The following is an 11,619-nucleotide window of genomic DNA, read 5'->3' as shown; positions in this document are numbered from 1 at the left end:
GGTTGTAACACGACCTCAGCTATTCTCAGCAGTGAATAGTTGGCATCCTTCAAGATCCTTCAAAAAGATGAAGAATTGTGCAAGTTAGTTAGATTCTTCAACCAACCAAAACTCAATCCGGACAAAATTTTCAACATTATACATATCTTATTCGCCCGTATGGAGTAGGAAGCATATCTTCCCTGGTATAAGCCATATCAGGTATAACAAGGGAGGAATATTACAAAGCATCTATATGGCCACTTTTCCCCCTGCTAACACGGCAGCTGCTCAGCATTCAATTCGGAAGTACCTCCAACACCACGAGCGAAGTGGTCTAAGCATGAACCCAATCGAAAGGGTTTGGTGTGTGATAGAGGATATGCAAACTTTAAGGACCCACACAGCCACCATAACAAAGGACTGCAAATGTGAACGAGCCACATGTTAGTATAAAAGAGCAGATATCCAATATAGAAGGTTTTCTCCATTCTGCGAAGGGACTTCATGTACAAATATCACATCGGAAGACAATCTTATATAGATGATGAAGAACAAAGTTGTTGGAAACCAATATGTCATTGACAATTGCTAATTGTTGATCCAATCAGTTATGATTATTATTTTGAAATAACATCCCCCCCCCCTTATAGACTTGTGGTAGCTGTGTGGGTCCTGGAAATAGCCTATCCTCTTTCACACAGAAACCTCATTCGATTGGGTTGATCCTTAGATCATTTAGCTCCTGGAGTTGGAGGGACTGTCGATTTGTATGTTGAAAAGCTGCCGTGTTAGCAGAGGAAAAAGTGGCCATATTGAAGCTTTGTAACTACTCCTTTGTTATACCTGATATGGCTTATACCAGGGAGGACATGTTTCCTTCTCCACACAAGAAAATAACAAATGTGTAATCTTGACCATTATGTCAGGATTGAGTTTTGGTTGGTTGAAGACTCTCACTAACTTACACAATTGAAGGCTGCCAACTATTCAGTGGTGAATATATAGATGAGGACGTGTCACACGAGGCCTGTTGCATCATGAAAAAGGTGAAAGCAATCTTTTAATGAAGCTAAATTTTTTTAAATTTAATAATTTCATAGGATTTCCTTTCAGTTCTCCTTGTATGTGGCTTTAAAAGATTCAGCAACTGCTCATGAAGTCATCTACTAAGAACCGAATAAGACCCATCAACAGCTACAAGTTTCCCGTTTGTAGTATCTTCCATTATTCTTCTCCATATACAGCTAGCTCTACTCATTTGAAAACTGCTTCAATGACTTGAAGACATCTAGTATTGATCTCTAAGTTTCTCAAGAACTGTGATTGGATGGTCGCGGCTTCAATGGCAGATTTAAATTCGATCGTTCCAGATATTTCCCGAAAGCTCTTTTGGCACTTTCCGTGTTTAATTGTAATTTAAATCCATATAAGTTGGAAATAGCGCTTAACAAAATTTGTAAACGTACTTAACGCAGATTTTCAACTTATATTTTATGGATTTAAATTACAATTAAACACGGAAAGTGCCGAAAGACAAAAAATGCTTCTGGGAAATATCTGGAACGATTGAATTTATATCTGCCATTGAAGCCGCGACCATTCAATCACAGTTCTTGAGAAAGTTCGAGATCAATTCTAGACGGATTCAAGTCATGCAAGCAGTTTTCGAAAGAGTAAAGGTAGCTGTATATAGATAAGAAAAATGGAAGAAACTACAAACGTGAAATCTGTAGCTGTTGATGGGTCTTATTCGGATTTTAGTAGATGACTTCATGGGCAGTCTGATTCTTTTAAAGCCACCTACAAGAAGAACTGAAAGGAAATGCTATGAAATTATTAAATTTAAAAAAAAACTTTAGTGTCATTAAATGATTGCTTTCACTTTTTTCATGATGCAACAGGCTGTGACACGTCCTCCGCTATACTAAGCAGTAATAGTTGGCAGCCTTCAAGATCCTTCAAAAAGAGCAATTGTGAAAGTTAGTGAGAGTCTTCAACCAACCAAAACTCAATCCTGACAAAATGGTCAAGATTACACATTTCTTATTTGCTTGTGTGGAGAAGGAAACATGTCCTCCCTGGTATAAGCCATATCAGGTATAACAAGCGAGTAGTAACAAAGCTTGAATATGGCTACTTTTCAGACTGTTAACACGGCAGCTGTTCAGCATTCAATTCGGCAGCCCCTCCAACTCCAGGAGCTAAATGATCTAAGCATGAACCCAGTCGAATGAGGTTTGTGTGTGAAAGAGGATAGGCGATTTCCAGGACCCACACAGCTACCATCAGCTCCAGCAGGCTAATGTTACTAACCTGTACATAACAAGTGACTGAAGGATAGGAATGTGAACGAGCGAAATGTTAAAATAAAAGAGCAGATATGAAATATTGAAGGTTTCCCCCATTTTGCAGTGTTACTTCATGTACAATTGGCAGATTGGAAGACAATCTTATACAGATGATAAAGAAGAAAGAGGTTGAAAACCAATATGACATTGCCAACGGCTAAATTGTTTATCCAATCAGTTATGATTATTATTTTGAAATAACGTCCCCGCCTCATAGACCTAAAAAATGGTCATTAACGATCTAGTTGTAACTTTAAAACAAGGTCTAAAAACATGATATAGAACATAAAGGTGGTTGATTGTTTAGTTTACCTATTTTGGAATTCTTTAACACGAGCGGCTTTGGTACCCGAAGAGAAAACGAAACCGTAGCAGGACACACACAAGTTAAGGAAAAAAAAATCATTAAAATATAACATTCGCGTACAGCAGTACAATTCAATTGTACGTTTATAACAATTGTTTATTGTTTGGCTGTTTATATGATTGATGTTCTACAGCAGATTGACTTCAAGGATTCTGCCAACTGCAAGGATAGTAACAATTGTGTAACTACCGTTTAGTTTGCGAATCTCCTAAAAAGAAGCAAAGTTTAACTCTCTTAAAAAATAACGATGTTTCGATATACGGTACATGCCAAGGCTCGATGTACATTTTGATCCCTGTTGGTTTCACGTATTGCCCCAGGTTTATACAACATAAGTCCAATCAATGCTTACTGCTGAGCACCTTGTTCCTTTGCGACTGTACCTAGCTGCTTTTCAGTCTGAATGCCACGAAACTTAACAATTTTCTGTAAAAATTATATTACACTTATGGTCGTAATCTTTTAAAGGATCCACATGGAGGTTATTGGCGTGAAACTCTAATAGCTGATTTTTAGTTAATTAGGTACGTGATTACCTTATAGACCCAGGCCCGTGTCTCTTGGCCTGTGAGACAAGTCAGGCAATTGAATTTATAAAGCAAGCGCTTTAAAGCACAGATACGCGATACAAAGTAATTATACAGGAATGGTAGAATAGGTGTAGAACACAGACATCAACAAATTTACCAATTGACAGATTATTTTTTGTAGTTAGGTTACGTTGGGAGATTTTCAGTTATGATCACCTCAAAGATATAAAACTTCTTAGGCTCACTTTGGACATCTTGGAGCAAGAGCCCTGAATTTCTCCCTTAGTAATAGTGTTCAAGTACTTGCTCGTCTAGGTGCCCTAAGAAAGTAATAGATACAGGTATTAACTTTCGCTTAGCCTGAAAGTTAAACTTGCGTCTATAAAAAATTCCGAGGCGTCTTTTGAAACCTTGACTCACTTCATCACGATGCTATATTTATGACGCTACGTATCTATCACACTAATCTTCAGGTTATAGAACTTTAAAGTCTTTCTGACTCTCACGGTTCATCTTGCACTCCAGACTGCCAATCGCACACTCTTATTAAGCTTATTGGAGGATTTCAACTTCTCGATGCTCTAAACGTTTCCTCACTGGTGAGTAAAGTTTTGGTAAGCTTCCCCTCTGTAGTACATTAGTGCACCAACTGTATAAGCTTTTTGACTCCTTTCCCCTGTCATATTTGAGTCTTATTTATTAAATTCAACACTCTGACGTGAATAGAGATTGCGTGTCCTGTCCGTCGACTAAAAAGTATCTTGTGAAGAGCAGAAAGTTACTCCACAAAATGTACCCCATTAATCGCCAGCAGTTGAGGCTTACGAAGTGTACTCATCTCTAACACTGAACCGCTGCTTTTGGCCTGGTATGGATGCGAGCTCATCCATGGCCGTTGATCAGAACCATCCTAGATCACAAAATAAATTCCCTTACAAAAATAGAGGCAGCAAATAGTCTGTAGAATTTTGCATATTTGATCGGTGCATATAGCCGAATAACATAGCAAACTGCCTAGAGTACATTCCTTGCATAGTCCAGTTTAGAGCCGTTAACAGTGGCAAGAAGAAAGTCGAAACACACAGATAAGTGCTTAGATCTATACTTCAGACTGTTTTAAGAGATATTGTATTAGCAAGTTACAGAAACATTTAGATATTTTACTAAGAGGAGATGTTGAGATACGTGTTGTTCTTTTATCAAAACGAATGCATGTAGTTAGCATGCACTACAACTAACCAGTTATAGTAATATTTGATAAGAAGCGTAGTCAGATTAGAATTTTTCAATTGCAACTTAAACGCTGTAATACTCAAAAATCTGTTGAAAAATTACTATCATATGGCATATCTACAAGGCTGCCGGCTGTGGCTTTCCGCAGAAATAGTGGTATTACTAATTGTAGATATCAGGATGCATTTAGATAAAAAGATTTCGAGATCCGACATGATACTTGCATTAGAACGAGCGGAATCACTTTGCATCCAGGACAACCGACGAGAGAGGGTGTTTTGAAATGGAAAAAGTACGACAACACATATTGTCCTTAGGACTTAGAAATACGAAATTTTCGAGTTTAAAACCAGTGAGGTTCCGATCAAGAAGTCTTTAGCTGAGAATGAATTAATATCATGGTGAGCGCATAAGGTATAGTAAAGAGAAATCGCGTTAAAATGATGGACAAGTTAATGGATCACTTGCGATAGGACAAGCATTCTCGAGCTTGTGAAGCTTTTTGTAATATGCATCCACTACGTCAGAAATCGCCTTAAAATGAAAACATTAGCAGAGATGTCACTTGACTTCATCGTAATAGTATTCTACAATGATTGAAAAAAGATAATAATTAGAGATTAAAACGAGTTATACAAAAATATAACAGATACATGGAGGGACAAAGAGGTTTGACGAAAATGTTCACCTTATGCAGATAGGTTACCGGGGTAAAAAGTTGTGGTTCCCACTGTTTGTTTTCGGAATCGACGCAGCGTGCTAGAATGCTTGGCTAATATTTAGAACCACAACCACTGGGAGTCGATTTACATATTGTGATTTCAGGAGACCAGTAGTGCAAGTCTATTGCCAAAAATATGGGAAACGTGCTAAGAAAAGTGTTGTGTATGCATCACCTGTTTCATCAAGAGTTTCACCGGAGCAGCGAAATAGTGGAAGTGTTGAAGATCACGACCGTGTGGATTGTCCCCAAAGAAGATGCGGTTTCTGCTACAAAAGATTATAGTTTGTGGAAAGTGCTAGGTTTGGTTACGTCAGCATTGCTGGTATAAGTTCCATAATGCCAATCGGTGATTTTTTTTTTAAATCGGAACGCAAGGTCGGCAGAAAAGGCAAACAAACTCTCAGTTTGATGGCGTTTAAACTGTTTCATGAACTGCTATGGTTTTTGAACCTATATTATGCTGGATATTTATTGTAATGTGTGTGCAATTTTTTATATAGGTTAAATTTTTTTGGTTTCAAAGTATATGCACGAGAACCATATATTCTTACAATAAAACTTCAAATCTCTATAAGTTTAGCTTGGTGTCAGATTGTACACTTATTGCCAGTATCAACTGTAGGTGACACCATGGTACTGGGGTACCGGGGTATGAGTTTCTCAAAATAAAATGAAATTTGTATTAACGAGTGCCTAATAAAAACTTTTATTTGCGAGAAAGTTTAATCTTTACAAACAACGCTATGGGAAATGCCGGGTTAAATCGATCTCTAAGTGATGCGGTGATGAAAAAAATAACTGGACGAAGTTGGACGAAGATGTTCGATTTTTATTTAGTGGTTAAGGGTGCAACAAGCGTGCCAATAATTCGAAGGTTCTATTTCGAGGTGTCCGGTAAGGCTAAAGGGCTTATGGCGGCTTATGCCTTTCTAAAAATGCTGTGAAATTTAGAAATCAGCAGTGGACGTAGCCATGTATACCTTAATTCCTATTGGCTTAGAGCCAGTAAAGAAATTCAACAATGAATCGGTGGCCGTAGTATCTTGTGTTGTGTATTTAGGTGTTGAAAACGAAGCAGTAGTGCTTTTATTGCTACTTAACTCACATTATGCAATGGCGTACCATTTAAAAAACCGTGGATTTACTTCTCCCTTTAATAAGACGAGGGTATCAAAGAACGAACATCGGTTTGTTAGGTGGGCCCCTGGGATTGAAAAATGTGATACCAAATGTAAATATATAAATATTAATTTTTCAATGATAATCAAGCAATTACTATACTTCCCGTTTATATGTAAGTTAACTATATTACTTTTTAAGAGTGCTTCCTGCTGAAGAAATCTACTTAGGACTCGTAACACCATGCCTACTCAAAATCATTGAGAACTCACTTTTAGACTTTGCTCGGGGAACTCGACATGTGGTTATGTAGACATTTACAACCCTCGGAGGAGACGATACTAAGTTGGTAGCGAACACAGGACTGAGTGTACGGTAAACATTTTCCAGCTAACCGTCTAAGGGAAGATCACAACAGAACCTAAAATCAATTCTTCATATTTCTCATCGATCAAATCACCGGTCTCAGACCCAAAGCAAGGCTGCTTTTGGGGTTAGAATATCATGGGTTCAAAAGCTAGTTTTACAGTGTACAATCGGGAAAATATTATTAACGATAGACCGGAACCTAGTGAATCCTACACAACTCTGTATCTAAATTATAGTGAACTAAAACGACGCGAATTAAACCCATATTTGTTAGCCTCGAGTGTTAACACAGAGGAGACTTTCTTTAAATAATATATCCATAAGAACACAATTCTTTGGATTAAACCATTTCTATCAGGCTAAGAATTAAGAAAAGAAGGTTATGAGTCCTAAGTAGATTTCTTCAGCAGGAAGCACTCTCAAAAAGTAATGTACTTACATATATAAAAAAAGAATAGCAATTGCTTGATTATCATTGATAAATTAATACTTAAATTTGTACATTTGGTATCAGATTTTTCAATCCCAACGGCCCACCTAAAAGAAACCGCTGTTCGTTTTGTGATACCCTCGTCTTATTAAAGGAAGAAGTAAATCCACGGTTTTTTAAATAGTACGCCATTGCATAATGTGAGCTAAGGAGTTCTAAAAGCACTACTGCTTCGTTTTTAACACCTAAATACACAACACAAGATACTACGGCCTCCGATTCATTCACAGCTGCCATCAGCTCCAGCCGGATAAGCTTACTTAGCTGTATATAAATAGTGACTGTAAGATAGGTTTGTGAACGAGCCACATTTTAGTGTAAAAAAGCCGATATGAAGTTTTCAGGGTTTTGTGTATTCTGCCAAGGGAGTTCATGTAGAAATGGCAGAATGGAAGACAAGCTGATATAGATGATTAGGAACAACAACTGTAGAAAATCATGCCATTGATAACGGCATAATTCTTGCTCCAATCAGTTATGATTATTATTTTGTGTTACCGTCAACGCCTTAAAGACCTAACAAAATTGACATGAGGATGATCTTGATGGAACTTTATATGAAGCTATAAAAACAAGATATAAAAGAAGGCTTTTATTGTTCTGTTTACATTTTTTGGAATTCTTTAACACGAGCAGCATATATGCCGGCTTATGTCCTTACTCACTTTCCACATCTTGGAGCAGAAGCCCTGAATTTTCTCCCTTAGTAATAGTGTTCGAGTACTTACTTGTCTCGGTGCCCAAAGAAAGTAATAAATACTGCTATTAACTTTCGATTAGCTTGAAAGTTAGACTTGCGTCTATAAAAAAATTATGAGGGTGTTTTGCAACCTTGATTCACTTGATCAAGAATCTACGTATCTATCACAATAATCTTCAGGCTTTAGAACCTTAAAGTCTTTTTGACTTGCACCGTTCATCTTGCAATCCAGACTGCCATTTCGCAGACTCTTACTAAGCTTATTGGAGGATTTGAATTTTTCGATCTTCTAAACGTTTTCTCACCGGTGAGTAAAGTTCTGGTAAATTCCCCCTCTGTAGCAGAATAGTGCACAAACTGTATTAGCTTTTTGACAGCTTTCATATCTGAGACAGAATGATCAATAGGAAGAATTTCTGTAATCTTATTTATTATATTCATCTCGCTAAGGTGAATAGAGCTTGCGTGTCCTCAAACCAACTCCTTCTCTCTTTTATAAGAAAAGGGTATTACAGACGAATAGGTTTGCGAACCGACAGCCGTTTGTTTTTGGTGGGGCCTTGGGATTGAAAAATGTTGTGATACCAAATGTAAAAAAAAAGAAGTATTAATTTATCAATGATAATCAAGTAATTGCTATACTCCCGTTTATAAGCAACTACAATACTATTTGAGAATGGTTTCTGCTGAAGAAATCAACATAACACCCATAACGCTCTCACCTTTTCTTGGTTGTTAACCTGATGGACACTGATTAATACAAAGAGTTGTGTTCTTCCGGATATATTAGTTAAAGAAAGTCTCCTGTGTGTTAACACTCGAGGCTATCAAATATGCACTTAATTCGAGTCCTTGCTGCTCACTAGGGCTTACATACAGAGTTGTGCAGGATTCACTAGGTTCCGGTCAATCATTAATAATATTTTCCCGATTCATTGCTGTAAAACTAGGTATTGAACCTATTATATTCTAACCTCCAAAGCAGCCTTACTTTGGGAGTGAGACCGGTGATCTGATCGATGAGCCTAGAAAAGAATCGATTTTAAGTTCTTTAGAGATCTTGTCTTACACGGTTAGGTGGAAAATATTTATGGTATAGTAAGTCCTGTGTTCGCCATCTACTTATTAACACTGGTCATCACAAAGCAACCAAACTGATGGCCAATCAAATAAGCTTTTCATATAAGCTCACTGTATGCTTTGATTAGTAACTAAGTGACACAAATTTCGTAAACATAGCTGTATATGGAGAACAGAAATAGAAGAAATTACAACGGGAAGTCTGTAGCTGTTGATGGGTCTGATTCAAAATCTTTTAAGAAACTTACTAGAGGACTTCATAACCAGTTGCTGATCCTTTTAAGCTCAATACAAGCACTACTGAAAGGAAATGCTACAAATTTATTAAATTTAAAGAAACTTAATAGTTAACTTAAAATATTCATAAACCAACCTAAACTCAATCCGGACAAAATGGTCAAGATTACACTTTTCTTTTTCGGCCGAATAAAGAAGGAAACATGTTCTCTCTGGTATAAGCCAAATCACTTATTACAAGGGAGGAATATTACAAAACTTCAATTTGGCCACTTTATCCCCTACTAAGACGGCAGCTGTTCAGCATTCAATTCGGTAGTACCTGCAACTACACGAGCGATGTGGTCCAAGCATGAACCCAATCGAAAGAGTTTGGTGTGTGAAAGAGGAAACGCATATTTTAAGGACCCACACAGCTACCATCGGCTGCTGCAGGCTAATGTTATTAACGTGTACATAACAGGTGACTACAAGATAGGAAAGTGAACGAGCCACATGTTAGTATAATAGAGCAGATATGAAATATTCAAGGTTTTTTTCATTTTGCCAAGGAACTTTATGTACAAAAGCTAGATCGGAGGACAATCTTATATAGATGATGGTGAACACAGCTTTTGAAAACCAATATGATATTGAAAATTACTTAATTGTTTATTCAATTAGTTATGATTATTATTTTGAAATAATGTCCTCGCTTTATAGACATAACAAAATGGACATGTAGACGATCTTGATGTAACTTTAAAAGAAGGTAAAAAAACAAGCTATAATACATTAAGGTGGTTTATTGTTTAGTTTACATATTTTGGAAATCTTTAGCACGAGCGGCTTTGGTGCCCGAATAGAAAACGAAATTGTAGCAAGAGACACACAAGCTAACGAGCAAAAACTTCAGGAGTGAAATGGTCTAAGCATGAACCCAATCGAACGAGATTGGTGTGTGAAAGAGGATATTCGAATTCCAGGACCCACACAGCTACTATCAGCTCCAGCCGGATAAGCTTTTTTACCTGTAGATAAAAAGTGACTGAAAGATAGGTTTGTGAGCGAGCTACATTTTAGTGTAAGAGAGCCGATATGAAGTATTCAGGTATTTGGGTATTCTACCAAGAGAGTTCATGTAGAACTGGCAGAATGGAAGACAATCTGATATAGATGATTAGGAACAACAGCTGTAGAAAATCAACATGTCATTGACAACGGCATAATTCTTGCTCCAATCAGTTACGATTATTATTTTGTGTTACCGTCACCGCCTTAAAGACCTAACAAAATGGATATTAAGATGATCTTGATGTAACTTTGAATGAAGGTATAAAAACAATTTATAAAACAAGGTGGTTTATTGTTCTGTTTACCTTTTTTGGAATTCTTTAACACGAGCAGCATGTATGCCGACTTATGTAGTTACTCACTTTCCACATCTTGGAGTAGAAGCCCTGAATCTTCTCCCTTAGTTCGAGTACTTGCTCCTCTCGGTGCACAAAGAAAGTAATAGATACTGCTATTAACAGTCCCTTACGGTACTATTTAACTATAATATCAACAAATTAATTCTATATCATCAATTAAAGTTGAATCGCTTAGCTTCAATATAAAAAAAATATATGCATAAGAACATCCTTCAATCAATTGCACAGAAACCTCCTCGATGTAAACGAATAGCTCAACTAACAAGCTCTATTTTGCTATTAATCCAATCTAGGCACACCTTCCGGTACGTTCACTATGTTACGACTATTCTCACCTAAACAAATGAGAGCGACGGGCGGTGTGTACATATTTTAGAGCCCTACTCATAATAGCAACATAACTAACATTACATTCAAATCCATCTTCATTTAAATAATTTCATAATAAAATCCGTATAAACATTCTATTGTAATCCATCTCCTCTTACTGATAACCTGCACCTTGACCTGAAGTCCTCCTCAATAAAGATAATGAAGGTCTCTGTCTCTAATATCTTCAACTACGGCGGTATACAAACTGCCAAAAAACAATAAGTAAAATATATCGTGGATTGTCGTTTACGGGACAGATTCCTCTGAACAGCCTATAATACCGTCAAATCCTTTGAATTTCAAGAACATAACTACAGGGTGCGGCACGTAAAACCGGCCCGTAAAGTGAACACATAAAATGAAATGTAATGTATTGAATATGATTAACTACAACACATAAATGAAATGTAATATATAGAATATGACTACTCATCTTCCCAGCAGCCTTCACAGCAGGTGCTGAAAGTGTCCTCCGCGCACTTCAACACACATGTGAGCACGATTGAGGAGATTCATATATACCCTTGTCAGTTCTTGTGTTGTAATGCTATTGGTGACATCCTGGATCCTGGTCTTGAGTTCTTCAATTGTGTGTCAATTTGTTTCGTATACACTTCCCTTTAACAGTCCCCATAAGTAAAAGTCACACGTGGACA

At 37.1% G+C, this 11,619-nt stretch overlaps 1 pseudogene; it reads right to left on the bottom strand.

Moving 5' to 3' along the window:
* Positions 1-10,881: 10,881 nt before the first annotated feature.
* On the bottom strand, positions 10,882-11,264 carry LOC145663239 (small subunit ribosomal RNA; annotated as a pseudogene).
* Between the last annotated feature and the right edge of the window lie 355 nt (positions 11,265-11,619).

Source organism: Thermobia domestica, chromosome 10 (genome assembly GCF_964235325.1).
Source record: "Thermobia domestica chromosome 10, izTheDome1.hap1.1, whole genome shotgun sequence".
NCBI classification, from domain to species: Eukaryota; Metazoa; Arthropoda; class Insecta; order Zygentoma; family Lepismatidae; genus Thermobia; species Thermobia domestica.
Note: the sequence above shows the minus strand (reverse complement) of the source record. Positions and strands in the feature narration are given on the sequence as shown.